Below are 17,706 nucleotides of genomic sequence, written 5' to 3'. Positions count from 1 at the left end.
TTGCCAGCAGCTGTAAATCAACCAACTCACTGCAGCTATGTTAAAGCCCACAAACATTTAATCATAAATGACAACCAAAATCAATGTCATGGTTTAAACCTACTACATTACTTCTGAAACGATGAATAAATCTATTTTCAGTTTTCAAAATAAATTTATGTCAATATCACATCTGGATTTTAATTCTTGAAAATGCTGGAATACTGCAAATCTCAAGTCAGAGTCTTTATGTCCCATTTCAATGAAATGAGCTATCAAAGGAGCATCAATATATCTATTTCGGATATTACTTCTGTGTTCCGCTATTCTAATCTTCACGCTACGTACAGTTTTACCAATATATGTCCTATTACAAGGGTACATGATATATATGCAACATGCAGTACTGCAATTTGAAAAACGTTTTAGAAACCATCTTTGTTTTGTTAAAGGCAACTCTGTTATCTTTGTTTAAGGAAAGGTTACATTGTATACAGTTACCACATTTATAATGTCCCACCAATATTGGTTTTACAATCTCCTTAGAAGACAAATCTGCCTTAACCAACACCTGTCTTAAGGATTTTGTGCGTCTAAAACCCATTTTGGGCGGCATTTGACAACCCGGGATGTGTGAAACCAAATTCCAATATTTATGAATGGTGTTTTTAATGAATGTTGACTCCGTAGTAAAGTCCAAATCCATACAATTTCATTTTTTAAGCTTTTTAGATTTAGGTTTCAACAGGTCAGTGCGTTTTAGTCTTTGAGTAAACCTCAACAGTGATCACAGTGATGATCGATGGTGACAGCCATTTTTATTGGCCGATTACTTGGTTGATGGAGATTACCTTTTCAAAAGAAAGGTCTTTCACTAATTCTTCCCCATTCTTCTTACAACCCTTCTTTTGAGAGGGCTCCAAAGCAGCACAGGTCAAAGAAAGTCCCAAAGGTCCCGCAAGAAAGGGCAGAAATGGAATCTGATGACAAGTCCTCTTCTCCCTTTGTTCTGAAGCATCTGAAGGGACCAGAAACTTTTCATCCAGGGCCACCTTCAGACCCTATCCTGCTCTGGTTTTCAGTGAGAGAGAGGCACAGATCTTGTCAAAGTAACAGCTGGAAGAAGTAGTGACACTCCTTATGTTAGCCATTTTCCAAGTACAACTCACAATTCTTGAAAAGGGCAGAGCCCTTCTTAACTCCCATGATGGAATCACAATTTTGAATAAAAACTGTCTCATAGGGCCTGAGGCCTGGTATGAGGTGAAGAATCAGCAGAGCTGAAGCAAGAACTTCTTTCCTCCATGGTGGCGAAATAAGAATCAAGGGAATAGCATTTGTCCTCATGTGACCATTTGGACGAAAACCTTCCCTCCCAAGGGGAAGGGGAGGCAGAGTGAGTGCTCTTCAGAGCTGCAGCGCTGACAGAAAGCTTGTAAATCTTTCCGTGGCAGGCCTGTGCAAGTGCTATCCCCAACGCGTGCCTGTGCAGAATACTCATGAAAATGAACTTTTGCTTCATTGTCTTTGTATATGATTAAAACTGGATTATCTGATATTGCACTACTCCTGTCATAACCATGTCCATTTTGGACTTAACATTTAAACTAAATTCTTCCCTACACTAACACTTTTAGGGGAAAATTACTTGCATTTCATGTAAAGGGGGGAAAGCACTTGGAATAAGTTCACATACAAGTTAATTCCTTGAACCAAACCAACCTGGGTGTCATCCTGCTATTTGCAAGTGAGATTCTGTACAACATTGTTGGTAATCAGAAAGATCCTCTATGGTGTTTTCTGGATTTATTCCTTTTGTAAATTCTGCCTCTCCGGACACCATTTTTGGGTTTGTCATCTCCCCCTGTTCTGGGATAGAATTTGGTTTCGATGTGATACCCACCTAATTCTGTGGCAGAGCGCTGTACCGTGAGGTAAACCTGAAAGAGGCAAGATAGTTTTAAAGAAATTAACACAAAGCAAGGTAAGTAATAAATATCCAGATATGGGATTTGTGCTTTTAAACTGTACATGTCAAGAAACTGTTGTCCTGGCAGACTTTTAATAATTTTGTTACAAAGAAAGGTAGCACCCTGGTGCAATTTACATCTATACTCAGTTACCCAGGTGGTAAAATGGGACTTTTTGACAAATTGAAACAATACATAGTTTCTCATCCCTCTCTCTTGTAAAGCTAACTCATTCAACAAACTCATCTCCAACTTGCCACTCTCAAATGTCAAAACTCAACCGACAGCTGTTGTGGAAAGCATTTGCCTTCCTACCGATCCTTCACCCCGATTTCCATTAATACATAAATAAATAACTGCTTAGGTGGTGCAGAGTCCAATGCTCACAACTTCATTATTAACTTCTTACAGGGAGAACAAACATTTAATCAAAGGTAGTAATGGGACCTCAGCTCTGCACATGTATGGAGATATGTATTTTAATTTTATCCAGATGGCTGAATTTGTAGAGCAGAACACCATATAGTGGGCTACATACCTATTTATGGAGATGGAGGAACTCTCCATACTTAAATTTTTTGTTTCCAGTGTTACAAACAAAAACAAAAAGGAGTCTTGTTGCATTTTAATAACTAACAGGTTCATAGTAGCATAAACTTTTGTGGCCTAGCATGTCATTTGATGTATAGAGTGAACCCTCAGGAGGAGGAGGAGTTTGGATTTTTACACCACCTTTCTCTCCTGTAAGGAGACTTAAGGTGGCTTACAAACTCCTTTCCCTTCCTCTCCCCACATCAGGCACCTTGTGACGTAGGTGGGACTGAAAGAGTTCCGAAGAACTGTGACTAGCCCAAGGTCACTCAGCAGGAACGTAGGAGTGCAGGAATATCTGGTTCACCAGATAAGCTTCTGTCACTTAGATGGAGGAGTGGGGAATCAAACCCAGTTCTCCAGATTAGAATAGACATGCTCTTAACCACTAGACCACGCCGGCTCTCAGCAAGTATCTATGTGAACACACATAAATATGGGGGATGGGGTGGGTGGGAATGTGAACTGTAGGACTAACAGACAATGAAATGCAAGATGTACAGTCTGTAACACTTCTATGCAACGCTCCAAAATATACCAAATAGTACTCCCTCCCCAGGACAGAATCTGGGATATGTAATAAGCCTTCTGAACTGTATCTTCAGTTTGGTTCATACTTTGCTTGGATGGCTCAAACTGAGTATGTTTGCCCAGTAAAAATAATATTAGGATATCTGAATGAGTCTTCTTTGCTGGCATGTGAGATGTTCTATAGTGTATCCCCATATTGTGCCAAATAATTAATTTGAAAACTGCCTGTAATGTGCACTAAACATCTGTTGGTTCACTCAGCAGATGTATACAGCTTTTGGTGATGGTAGTAAACCAGCGATCTCATTGCAACCCAGTGGCTTCTGTATGACTGGTAGCACTGTAAACTCATAGCAGCCAAGTTTGAAGAACCATACCATATTTTGTAAATCAGCCTGATCCTGATATCTAGAATATCATTAAGCACTGTAGGTAACTCCTTTAAAATTGGATGTAGATTTAACACGCTTGTAGTCGTGACCGCGAGGTCAGCGCAAGAACGAGACGAGACGCGGTGATAACATCTGGTGGAGAGTGCCAGCAGCGGGAGCGTGGGTGTCCGTGTTCCTAGCGACTCTCCCGCGTGCTGGTTCCCGGCACCTTTTATTATGATTCTAACGGGGGCGTGTAGAAGGGCGGAACGGAGGGAATTCCGGGAGGGCGGGAGAGCGGGAGACTGAGAGATCATCATGTGATGCATGATCTCATCTGGCTGCTACGTGCGGAGAGGAGCATCAGCGTCTGGGCCTAATCCTCACCTGGGGGCAAGACCATTGTCACTTTGTCCGGGACACCCGGTGGTTGAGAGCCAGGTAGTTCGTGACCTGTGACTCATCGGGGGATGAGGGGTGGGGGAGCGGTGCGACCAGAAGGTCGTAGGAGCGCTGGTGTGCCAGCGCTCTACTTACGGTGCTGCTGGGTCAGCAGTGCATCCCTACATCTCCTCCTTTTTTACATTTAGAAGGGAGGCCGAAATGTTAGGGGCGATTTAAAGGGACGCTCGTCTCCTCCGCCGTTTGGCCAAGCTGGCCGAGCTGCTTGTGCAACATTAGAACTTGGTTGCGATGTAAGGGAAAGTCGAGGGGTTTCTTACACATGTTACAAGCAATATTAGATATACATTGAATGAAACAAGATCCGACGATGAGGGACACAATCAAGCCAATGCAGAGCTGTACAATAGCACTTAACCATCCCCCCGGCAGCCAGCTCCAGAGGGCTGACCACCAGTGGGGCAAAACGCCATAATTTCAGATTAGATACAACATCTTGCAGTTCACGACTTTCATATGAATCAAATGGGAATTATCAGAAAGATTAAAACAACACATATCATGTACATTCTCACAACCTTGGTGATGCAATAACAACAAATAATCAATAGTGGCATCGCTTATCTAAAGTCGCTGACGAAGTTCCTGCTGCCTCGGAGGCCAGAGCATCCAGGAGCAATGGAGGTGGAGTTGATGGACTTCGCGAAGGGCACAGGCCAGCCGCCAATGGTCTTAGCGTTGTAAGAAGCGAGGTCCGGGACTCCCACTCAGGGAAGTCGCGAGGGAGACGAACTCTGCTTCGAGAGGGCAACCGCCGCCCGCAAGAGGGGTCGAGGGGCAGAGCCGAGCGGCGGCGGCAGCGTCCGCTCCCCGGGTGGAGCCTGAGGCAGGACGATGGTGAGGCGGCTAAGGCAACAGAGAGTCCCGCAGAAAGCCGGCAGGGATGTAGTTGAAGGTTCTCTCCCCGCAAGTCCAGAACCAACCCTTGGGGAGCAGGATATTTCCATACACGGGGGGAATGTCCTCCGTGCGCGTGCAGTTCCAATTGGCGGAGCCGGTGAATGGGCCCGGGTCGGTTCTCGTCTTGCCGCTACCGCAATGCGGGCGCAAGTATTGGACTTGTGGATTACGCGACAGTCTTGGTGATGAGGGAGAGAGCACCGGCCGGGAGGGTTTGGACTACGGGTCCCCAGTCAGCGCTCATAGAGTACTTGATGGATGAAGCATTCATAAAGGGGCTTAAACCAGACTCCGCTAGGAAGTCTCCAGGGGCTTTGCAGACGGGGAGCAGGCAGGAGCTTAGCAGGCTCCCGACTCCTAGGTACTGGCCCAGGCAGAAGGACGAAACATTGGCAGCGGCAGCAAATTGCTTCCAGATGTTGGTTTGGTCAAAGCTCGTCAGGGCCGACTGCCACTGGCAGGAGGCAGCAGAGCAGGCAAAGGATGGTGGTCAGCCGAAGTTGGCAGTGATGATTGCAAAGAGGGCGGCACAGAGGTTCTCGGCCTCGGGTGGCCTTTGCTGGCGCAGCAGCTCTTGAGCTTGGCTGGCGGTCGCTTTGACATTCCCCCAGGTCATCCGGTCCTTGGACCGCCTGGGCCGGTGGCGGCGTTCCCGCTGAGGCCGCTTGGACGGGATCCTCCAGAGAGATGCGTTCCATCTCTGGATGGGGTTGTTTTCCTCCTGGCGCCATTCCATGGGCTGGCCCTGTCATGGCGAGTCGGGATCCACAGGAGATCTGTAGGGAGAAGGACTGAAACACACCCCCCTTCCCCAGGTTATGGGAGGGGGCCGGGTCCTGCCGGGCTTGGAGAGCCGATGGCGGGAGGTCAAAATCAAGTTTTGTTGGATTTAGTGTTTGATATAAGACGACTATACACGAAGGCTTATCTTGCAGCCTGCGTAAGGGTTGCTTCTAATGCAGTCTTACTGGGGGCCGCCCACTCCTCTTTCTTTAAATTGTTTGACAGGAAGGGCAGAGGGTAGGCGATCCTGATGGAAGCTGGCTTCAGAGCGTCATCAGGGTGCTGCCAAAGCCAGGGTCCGAGCCTCGGGGAGTGAGGGGGCAAGCGGACCCTGGGGGAATTGTGGGTATGCATGCTAAATTTGCAACACAAAGGAGGGCTTGGATGCGCTTTTGGGTGATGGATGCATCCGGGAGACAAAGCAATTAGGCGATTAGGGGTGAATTTCACACACAAAGGGGGAGGGGGTATTTCTTTGCAGGGAAAATATACTTACCGTGGACCTCGGGTGGTTAGCCGGTGAGGCTGGGAATGGTGCTGGAATTTGTAATCGAATTATCTTGGGGAATTGCCGCCAAAACCGCCCTTAAGGGCGGCTTTGGCTAAGCCGCCTGGCCTTGCACACTGTGTTCATACAGCCGCCAGGCTTGGCTAACCACAACCCACACAGGTTATGTGTGAATTTGCGCGCAGCATCCCCTTGACTAGAGGCCCGCCCTGGCCGCTTAAACCATTCCTTAAGGGGCGGTTTCGTTAAGCGCCCTGGCGATGGTAGCCACAAGCCAAACAGGTTTGTTAGGGGCATAGTGGCGGCAGCCTCCTTTTTAAACTGGGGCCTGTCCTGGCAGTGCTGCGGTACCAGGATGGGCCCAGATTTTAATCCAGGGAGGGCCAGTCAGCCAATTGGCCCTCCCGCCTTTGCTGGTCGAAAATTAGAAGGAAGAGAAAAGGGAGGGGGGAATATTTTCCTTGCGGAAGTTCAAAAACGAGTTCAGAACGCACAATCAGGATCAAGGATCTGTGTGATGGGTTTATCCATCCCAGACTAAGGTCGTTTTGACCTGGCTCATGAGGTCCCTTCCCCAGAGATTGACATGGATGTCCAGAATGATGGGGCGGACTGTGAGTTGCCGCTCGAGTCCTGGGCTGTGGACCGTGAGCGGGCGGATGCTCCGTCTCGCGGTTTGTTTTCCCCCCACCCCCCAGATGTGCGGACAAGTCTCGGTTGGCCACTGGTCAGGCCACTCGGCTGCTCTGATGACAGTCACATCAGCCGGTGTCCACCAGGCCCTTGAACAGACACCCTCCACGGTGAGCTCCAGATACCGGGCGGAGCTTCCCGATGGGTGTCTCCACCGCTCGCGATGGTAGTACTGGCTGCGCCCTGATGGCTGCCGGGCTCGTGGCCTTTATTGGCGCTGATGGCGGCAGCGCATGGGGCAGGAGGATCAGCTGTGCGCAGCTGGTTCCACTGGGCAACTCCTGCGGGATGTTCGGCCCAGACCTGGAGATGGATGGGTCCCTGGTGCGTGGAGTCGACATCTCGGGACGATGAACAATCCCTGTTCAGCTGGCGCGGAGGCCTTTGGCAGCACCAGCCCAATGGTCCCGGTAGGGATGGGGTCGCCATACTGGGTTGGGGCGATGAGGACCTCGTGGGGGAACTTGAAGGAGATGGGCTGGGGGCACGGAGCGGATGCCACGCAGAGGGGTGGTTTGGGTGTGGGTCTTGGTGTTTGGGCCTGTTCTAGTACTCTCCTCCTTGGTCCTGGGCTGGGGAGATGCCCAGGCGAGAGGTTCCCAACGGCAGTCGCTTTCTCCAGTGGAAGCCTCTCTGGCACCGGGGCATCGGGTTTTTGGCGGCCTCGGGGCCTTCGTCTCTTGGGAAGACCCTCCTCCATCGGGATTGTAGGCCCCCCCGCCAGCTGCCTACACTCCCTCCAGAAGTTTCCTGACCTGCCGCACTTAACGCAATCATCCTGAGGCTGTCCCCTGGCGGTGGAGAGTGCTGCGGCGAGGAGGTTAGCTTGGTGGGCGGAGGATCCGATGTCCTGGCAAGCCTTAAGCATGTCGGCCAGTTCAGGATCCTTGCCTAGGGCCGTGATTGCTCTGCGGCACTCAGTGGAGGCGTTCTCCTTGGCGAGGCGCATGAGGAGCTCATTTTGGGCCTCCTCGCTATCTACCTGCCTCTTGAGAGCCTCCTGGAGCCTGTTCACAAATTCAGCGAGGGCTCTTGGGGTTTTTGCCGGATGGCGGAGAAACTTTGGGTTGGCTGGCCGGCATTGGGAACCTTTGATAAACGCCTTGTAGGCGATTCAGAGGCGACCGTATGGGCATTCTGGCAGAACAATCTGATCGCTGGGGCTGGCGGCGCATCAAAGCCGTAAAGTTGCGCTGGCGGTGTAGGCGCCGCCTCGAGGCGGCTCCCCTAGCGAGACATTGCTGGCGGAACCGGCTTCCCAGATCACATATTGTGCAGGGCTCAAAAGCATGCGAAAGGTGGTCTTCCCAGTCATCCGGAACCATTAGGTGATTCCTTGCGACTGCTTCCAGCATGCCTCTCACATAGGGGCTGGTGACTCCTACGTCCCGCATCAGCTTTGGCGGAGCTCGGTGAGGATGTTATAGCCTATGGGCGGTACTCGACAACCCGCCGAATAACGCCATCCTCCCCCTCGGTATCCGTGGAAGTGAACGGGCATAGGGCGCAGGATATCGGCATCGCCTTCCGTCAGAGTTTCCTTTTTTCGCAGGTCGTGGCTAATACGTTCTGCGAGGGTTTTGAAACCCGCGCCAGTACGCGGCGCTGACGGAGGTGCTATGTCTTCCGAAAATGAAGGCGGATCAAGGGGAGGGGCGCCAAGCCGCTGGAGAATTTGAAGGAGGCAGGGGAGCAAGGGGGGCAGAAGGAGGACAGGCGCCCAATTTAGAGGATAGAGAAAATTCCGGGGGTGAAACTGAAGTTGAAAGATCGAAAGGAGGGCTGCCTACAGCAAGGGAGCCATAGGTCTGCAGGCTGGATGGCGACATAGCATTGTCTCCATCGCCAGTAGCAGTGACACCGGCGCGCGAGGCTCTGTGCTAAGAGTGCGCCCGATGTTTTCCCAATCCTTAAGATTCAATTTCCCTCTGGGTACCATGGACATTGAGCTTCAATCTCTCAACCAATTTGGCGCAGCTCCTCTTTACGGGGACCCTGCTGCGTCTCCCTAACGCTTTTAGCTCGTTAACGCGCTTGTCATAAGCCCTGCTTCTGCAGGCTCCCATACGCACCGGTGTTCCGTCGGACGAGAGAGTGTCCTAGGCCTCGGGTCCCTGGATGCGCCGCGCCAGCGGACGGGCGATACCGGAGGTGGGTCCCTGGATGCGCCGATCCAGCGGATCGCCGGTACCGCTGCCCTTCCCCAGGCGACGGTAAGCAGGGTGGAGGTTCGAGGATTCCCGGTTTCGCACCAGCTTGTAGTTGTGACCGCGAGGTCAGCGCAAGAACGAGACGAGACGCGGTGATAACATCTGGTGGAGAGTGCCAGCAGCGGGCGCGCAGGTGTCCGTGCTCCTAGCGACTCTCCCGCGTGCTGGTTCCCGGCACCTTTTATTATCATTCTAACGGGGGCGTGTAGAAGGGCGGAACGGGGGGAATTCCGGGAGGGCGGGAGAGCGGGAGACTGAGAGATCATCATGTGATGCATGATCTCATCTGGCTGCTACGTGCGGAGAGGAGCATCAGCGTCTGGGCCTAATCCTCACCTGGGGGCAAGACCATTGTCACTTTGTCCGGGACACCCGGTGGTTGAGAGCCAGGTAGTTCGTGACCTGTGACTCATCGGGGGATGAGGGGTGGGGGAGCGGTGCGACCAGAAGGCCGTAGGAGCGCTGGTGTGCCAGCGCTCTACTTACGGTGCTGCTGGGTCAGCAGTGCATCCCTACACACCATCAAATTTCTTTTTCTTCAAGCTTTTTAGAGTCGAATTCACTGGGAGATTGGACTTGACCCTAGGAATTTTCTGTGATATATTAAGCTTTTAAGCTTCTGTTGCTAATGAGGCTAGCTTCATCTCCCAGCCCCAATACAGCTTCATCTCCCAGCCCCAATTACTACTATTTCTAGGCAACCCTGCTCCTTACGATCAAAATTAGTTATCTTTCCTTGCATATAAGAAAGTTATCTTTCCTTGCATATAGTTTTCAGTCTGGGTGGCCATGTAATTTTCACAGGCAGGAAATAACAGGTTTTCATTGTCCTATTTCAGATAGGGTGCTCTGATGTCAAACCATAGAATCTGATTTGCATGTTCTGCAGTCCAGCTAAACAGGAGAGTTAGCACGTACTTGATACCTTCACAACCATCTTCAGTGTAACCTGCTATTAGAGGCCAGGACTTCAGATAAGTGGGTGAAACATTTGCATATGATTGTGCCCCAGCTCTTCTGCTTTTCCAAACAAAACACTCTCATCAACACCAATCCAAACTTGTAAAAGACACATAGCCTTTGAGCTTGTCTGTTCTATCTATTTTTCCCAGTATATACCAGATCCAGCAGATTAAGTCCAGAGTTGATTTCTTGTGAGATTCCTGATTTTGACCTCACTTGGCTTTGGAGAGTTCTCTAAGCCTAAGGGTTACCAATCTAGATGACATGTTGGAAATCCAGCCTCAGATCTGCCCTCTGTTTCCACTGGTATCTATTCCCACTAGTAACTGTGGTGAAGGTAGTTAAGACTAGGATTGTGGTGCTGGGTGAGTGAACGAAGCCTATCCACTATGTCTGTTTTCTTATGTGAAATTGACCCTTAGAGTACTATTTTGCCCCATTCATGTCTTCTGCAATCTTTCTTGCTGATTCACAGCCTTCATAGCTAGAGCAACTGATGCTGAGCATCAGAAAAAGCTGATTCAGGAGGCAAATTGGAGTAGAGCTGGGGATATAGGAATCCTTGTGAGAATGCTTAAGATCTCCCTGAAGGAATGTTCTCATAAAAGATAAGAACAAGCAGTTAATGGTTCTGAGGAAGTGCCATTGGTGAGACACACGAAATGGGCATCTACATCTGGATAGCTCACAACAAAACACATTGCACTCATTAAGGAGTTGGCATATATTTATTAGAAATTGCTACAGAGAATTGCATTAATCCATGGAGATTGCAATATATTTTACATTGTATGTTGTACGTTGCATATTGTGCATTGTCAGAGATTTAAAGACAGTGGGATTTAGTATAATACTAAAGCACTTTTTGTAATAGTGATATTTAAGACAGTAGTCTGATTACAGCATTTGTGGTACTTGTTAACTTAGTCCATATCAGCTATCAACTGCTATTTAGAGACATCTGAAAGAAACTGGAGATTCAAGTTCTATTCCAGTCTAAGCCACTTATGGAGCATTTTGACCCATTTACTGTGATGAGTAGGAACCCTGTGGTGAACAGTGGCGAGGTGCCGTACTGCAGTCAAAGCTCCGCTCACAACCAGAGTTCAATCCTGCCTGATGTCGGTTCCAGGTAGCCAAGGTTGGCTTAGCCTTCCAAGATTAGTAAAATGAGTACCCAGCTTGCTAGGGGTAAAGTGTAGACAACTGGAGAAGGCAATGGCAAATCACCTCATAAACAAAGTCTGCCTAGTAAACCCCATGATGATGTGGCTGCATCAGCCCATGGCTCAGTAACAACCTGGTGCTTGCTTTAATCTTTACAGAGATTGATGTTGACAGGTTTTGGGGATGTGTGAAGGTCACCACTTACACTCTGGATCCTTGCCCATCCTAGCTGCTGAAATTATGCAAGGATCCTGTGGAGAATTGGCCCTCACAAGAGGCTGCTCCCTTGTGAGGGAGGGACAGTTGCTCAACCGACTGGATTTCCAATGCTCAGCTCCCCTTTTCAATTCCCCAAAATCCATCTTTATAAATAGCTGCCACCACCACACACTGTATGAGAGGAAATCATCTGAACAGTCTGAGTACATTCTCCTTTCTCCTCTCCCTTTAAATACTTTCCACCTCTCCTTGCCTAGGTAATCCCAGGGACTAGCCATTCCACTTTCATACTAGACGGCTAGGGGTTTAAGCAGGAGTATATCTACAGAAAATCATGCCCTGGGCAAGCTCTCAAACTGCCCAACCTCTTGCCCCTATTGATACATCCCAAGATTGCATTAGCCGTTTTCGTTGTTTCATCACACTGACTGCTCATATTTAACTTACTGTCTACCCATACAACAAGATCTTGTTTTCAGACACTACTACTCAGTAGTGTATCCTCCCATCCAGGGTATACTTTCCTTGGAGAAAGTAGGGAGAGAGAAAGAAAGGAAGAAAGAAAGAAAGAAATAAAGAAAAGGGGGAAAGAAAAGGGGAAGAAGAGAGAGAAACAGAAGAGAAAGATGGGGAGGGAGAAAGGAATAAGAGAAACAAAGAGACAGAAAAGGGAAAAAGGAGAGAAGTGGGAGAGAAAAAGGGGAAGAGAGAAATGAGGAATGGAGAGAAATGGGGGAAGAGAGAGAAAGGGGGAAGAGAGAGAAAGGGGGAAGAGAGAAACAAGGCAAGGAGAGAGAAAGGGGGAAATAATTTCACACATCATCCAGCGGAAGTCTTGAAAAGTGAGAAGGAGGGACTTTTGTATCCAAAAGGACAACATGTTGGTGCATCATACACCAGACATCACAGTGATCAAGGACAAGAAAGTGACCATCATCAACAAAGCAATACCTGGTGACAGAAGGGTCAATGAAAAAGAACATGAGAAGATCACTAAATATCATGATTTTAAAATTGAGATTCAGCTACTATGGCACAAACCAGCTGAGGTCATCCCAGTGGTAATCGGCACCCTGAATGCCATCCTGAAAACACAAGGGCTGCACTTGAAACACCTTCAAATTAACACAAACAACATCTGTCAGATTCAGAAGGCAGCCCTGTTGGGATCTGCACAAATACTATGCTGATACATTACAACATTCTAGGGCTCTGCGTGGGGGTCCAAGTGTCATGAAAGGCCAACAACTTGCTAAAGAACTGGCAGCTATGATATTAAACATAATTTAATAATAATAACAACAACAAACAAAATTAAATAAGAATAAGAATAATAGAAAGCTAGCATGGTGTAGTGGTTAAGGGGTCACCCTAGGACCAGGGAAACCCAGTTTTGAATCCCTACTCTGCCATGAAAACTTGCTGGGTGACCTACAGCCAGTCACACACTCTCAGTCACAACCCTGGCAAATGTTTGGATGGGAGACCTCCAAGAAATACTAGGAGCACGATATGGAGTTGTGACTTGACTGCAAAAAAAAAAAAAAAAATTAATCCCTAGCATGGAATCAGAGTTTTTTTTCAACATTGCTACACACCATTGGTATTTTCATTTCTTCACTGTAACCCTAAGATTTCTTTTTGGTTTGTCATTGCTATACCAGTGATAAGGAGATTTAGGATTCCAGTGATAAGGAGATTTAGGATTCTTTGTCCCAACATGGATTCTTTGTCGTTTGACATTCTATTGCCTACTCATATAGTTTGGAAGAGATCCCTTGGAACTTTTTTTCCTGTCATATCACAGCTTGCTTATGGTGACCCTGCTGGGTTTTCTAGGCAAAAGATTTTCACAGCTGGTTTGCCATTGCCTGCTTTGGCTACATGTTGGGTGTTACAAATTCATGCACTGGGAGTTATGTACTCCCAGATATATGTGGGTCTATGAAAACCCTTGCAGTTTTCATGCCCTGGAACTGCCCTAGAGAGCCATTATTGGCTTTATAATTATTTATCTTCCATAGCTGTATGTTATTTTAGAAGGCCAGGATGAAAAAGAGCTGGTGTAGAACAATAGCTGAGAGTTTTAAGGTAAAAATGAAACTACCCTGGTTAAGAACTCCAACCTGCCATGAACTCTCCGGATGTCCTTAGACCAGCCACACATTCTCAGCCTCAGGGTTGTTACAAGTTAATGTGTGCAGAATGTCACAGACCACATGAAAGCACAATAAAAATATTAAGTGTTATTATTAAATACTACAGAGAAAGATTATCTGATAACATTCCATTGAACTGATGTGAATTATTAAATATGCAAATGGTGTCAGCGTGGTATTGGTGGGTAGAATCTCTGAAATTAACAACATTCCACCTTACATGAATGTGCACATCAAGAGTGCCTAACCCATCAACTCTCCAGGATGGGGCAGTTAGCAAAAGAAATTGCATAACACTGAAATTTGAATCCTCCTGCCTCAGCTAATATGCTGCCAACAGTCCTTTTTCTATCCAGACAGCCAGAGACCAAAGGATAAACTTCTAACCTTCTTGAGACTAAACTCAAGAAGGTTACCCTTGCAAGATAGGATGCTTACAAGGTGAGTTAAAAAAAAGCAGATTCAGAGCAAAGCCTCCTGAATTCAAAGGGACCAAATATAAAATTGTGATTTTAAAGTCTGCAAGGAATATGAATAAAAGAACAGTAGAGAGTGAGGATAAAAATAACAAAGCATAGGCCCTTTCCACACGGGCCAATAACAGCGCCCTAGGGATGGCAAAAACGCTGTCCCTAGGGAGCTGTTCGCACGGGGGGCACAGCTGCATCGCAGCCGCACCGCCCTTGCTCCCCTCCAGCGGCGTGAAGCCGACATTTTCCCACCTCGCTCCCCAAGCGAGGTTTTTGGAAAACAGCGGTTTCCAGCCGCTTCCGTGCAAATGGCAGCAGCTGGAAAGCACCACCCCCCCTTTCCCGAATGATGTACATTCCCTGCGACCTTCTGGTGCGTCGCCCAGGCCTGGGGACACGCCCCCCTGCCCTGCGACTCCAGAGCTGTCGCGCAGGGAAGGTCGCAGGGAAAGTACATCGTTAGGGCGACGGCACAGCGCTGTCTTCCCTGCCTTTACCGGGACCGTTCGTGGAAACGATCCCGGGGGGGTGTTGGCGTTGTATACGCCAACGCACCCCCCAGCGTGGCCGTGTGGAAACGGCCTAAGATTAAAAGAGTTGGTTCCAATCAGCATTGGTTCCAGTATCCAGATATTATCCAAAAGGCTGAGTTATTCCAGCACTCAGTCCAAAGTTCAGGACCTGGTTTGCAGTCAGCAAGACTCACCAACAATCTTGCTTTCAGGCACAGGGTATGTACCTTGGCCAAAAGTCACAAAGTTACAGGGACCATGCAGGTTGCAATGACAAACCTAGAGTGAAGGACCTGAGCTATATTCCCAGAGACCTGTGTTGGTCTGGTCCTAATTAGTCAATGCCATGTATAGTTGATGATGTCAATTGACCATCAAGACCTGTTGCTGCCCATGTGACCTAGGGCAGAGGTTCTCAACCTGGGGGTTGGGACCCCTTTGGGGTGTCGAATGACCCTTTCACAGGGGTTGCCTAAAACTCTCTGCATCAGCGTTCTCCATCTACAAAATGGATAAATGTTAGGCTTGGGGGTCACAACAACATGAGGAACTGTATTAAAGGGTCGTGGCATTAGGAAGGTTGAGAAACACTGACCTACTGAACCACTGGTCAGAGGAATTTGCCAACATGACTGGACTCATCTGCAGCTAACTCTAGCCCTTTAGGCTTCAGACTTTACTGAGTGGAGTGATAGGTTGCCAGTAATTTTTAAAAGACTAATCCCAAGTGTGGGCTAAAGGTGTACTATATGTGAGTTATTTCACTTGCACTAACGCACAGAGCAAAGGGAAATAACCAAGATGAACTTTAACTTCTAACATAGAAAAGCAAATATGATATAATAGGCATCACTGAAACCTGGTGGGATGAGCCTTATGATTGGAGTGTAATAATTGAGGGGTATAATCTATTTCAGAGAAATAGACCAGCTAAGAAAGGAGGAGTTGAATTGTATGTTAGGGAAATTATACCTGGGAGCAGGCTGATGACTTAAATCCTGGAAGCCAGGTTGAGAACATCTGAGTAGAAATTAAGTGGGAGAGAAGCAACAGTGATCTCATTGTGGGAGTCTGTTACAGACCCCCAAGTCAGACTGAAAAGCGTCTCTGGATGAGGCCTTTCTGAAACAGATGAGTATACTTCCAGAAAAGAGAGAAGTAGCAGTAATGGGAGATTTCAATTATCCTGATACTTGTTGGAAGTCAAACTCTGCCATGACTATACAGTCCAACAAATTCCATACTTGCCTTGCAGATACGTTTCATGGTCCAGAAGGTGAAAGAGGCAACAAGGGGATCAGTTACTTTAGAACTGCTCCTAACTAACAATGATGACCTGGTTAATGGGTGGAAGTGGTAGGGTCATTAGGTAAAAGTGACCATGTTCTCCTGGAGTTTGTTATACAGTGGAAAGGGGATGCCAAATGTAGTCAGACACTGGGGTGCTGTGTGGTTTCCGGCCTCTACACAGATAGCAGCCTCCAGATGGAACTTGGGGATTCCCCTAGAATCACAACTCATCTCCAGACTACAGAGATAAGTTTCCCTGGAGAAAATGGACTCCTCCTCATGGTTCTCAACTGAAGTCCCTGCCCTCTCCAAATCTCCAGGAATTTCCCAACATGAAGCTGGCAACCCCCACTGGTGGCCAGGGGGGACCTGGCAGCCATAACCACAATTTTTTGCTTAGCAGAAGCCCCTCCCCCCCCCACACACACTAGTGTACCAAAATCTCTCCATACATTGTATATTCCTTTTAAATCAGGCCTATGTTATCTTTTCCCTTCTGAAAACCTGCTACTCTAAACCTGCTGACTAAAAGATGTTGGTTTTCTGTGCCCTGCATAGACACGCAAACTAATTTCCGATGTTGATCTGAATGTGTGTTCTCATATTTGAAGGGATTTGGTAAGATATTTTAATTAAACAGGCATATAAATAATTGCCTTAACTGCTTTATACCTTGCAAGACCCAGGACAACTAAAGTATGAATTTTATGTAATAGGCCAGAAAGAGAACATTTTGTTTCTGTGAAGGATTAGCATCCTTGCGCCTCTGGCAATTGTACTTCTTATACTTTCAAAAAATGAAGTACCTTACCTGCTTATAGTTGTCAGTTTAATAGACATGTGCCAAATACAATTATTTGATTTTTGTTCTTAATCAAGAGTTTGACCAAGGTGAGCCTTGAGTTTACCTAGCGAGAGTATTTTGGCACTCTGCCAAATGCAGCAGAAAGGTTTACGTGACCTTGAGTCAATGAATGTTTTGGAGCTATTTTATGTATTAAACTGTTGCTATCCTGTGGTGTTATATGCTGTTCATTTAGAACAAATGTGTGTAACTCAAAAAAGTTAGGTAGGCCACATGGGATTTTGACTGGAGTAAGTGGATTGCCATTGTGGCCCATACAACTTTTGAGGAGAGCTCAGCCACACCCTAGAGTCCCAAAGTGTCTCCTCTGCATCCACAGCCTATATATTTGCAAGTCCTTAAATACAACAGAAATTTCCTGCTTAGGGAACAATTTTTCAGTTGGATCCTATGCACTTTGGTTTGAAAGCCCCTGATGTTTCTTGCAAGCCTTTATTGGCATAGAGAAGCCCCTGAAGTCCAATTAAAGAATGTACAAGAGATCCAGTATAGTTTAGTGCATAGGTGTCAAACTTGCACCCCTCCAGATGTTATGGACTACAGTTCCCATCATCCCGCCAGCATCATGATGGCAGGGGATGATGGGAGCTGTAGTCCATAACATCTGGAGGGGCGCGAGTTTGACACCTGTGGTTTAGTGGTTAAGAGCAGGTGGATTCTAATCTGGAGGACAGAGTTTGATTCCATGCTCCATCAGGGTTGCTTCAGAAGCCCAGAGTCAATAGATATGGAGATTCTAGAAGCCAGGTAATGCCAAGTTTCCCTTCAAACTGGAAGAGGAGGCTCCTTTCCCCTTTGTGATGTCCCCTCTAAGCAATCAGCTAGATTGGTCTACTGATCAGGTTGGCCATACCCAGATTGAGAGGGTTCCCTAATCTTTTTAGAGATACTTGAAACTGTTTGCAGCACTGACTTTGCAACAAACCACCTTCACTTGGATACAGGATTTCCAAAATGCCTAAAACTTAATCTGTGCAAACAGCATTTCACATTGCAAACATATTCCTGGTTTCATATTGACTCAGACGCTCACCTTCGAATGCTTACCCATGGGAAATAAATC

Source organism: Sphaerodactylus townsendi, linkage group LG07 (genome assembly GCF_021028975.2).
Source record: "Sphaerodactylus townsendi isolate TG3544 linkage group LG07, MPM_Stown_v2.3, whole genome shotgun sequence".
Taxonomy (NCBI): Eukaryota; Metazoa; Chordata; class Lepidosauria; order Squamata; family Sphaerodactylidae; genus Sphaerodactylus; species Sphaerodactylus townsendi.
This window is presented reverse-complemented; position numbering follows the sequence as displayed.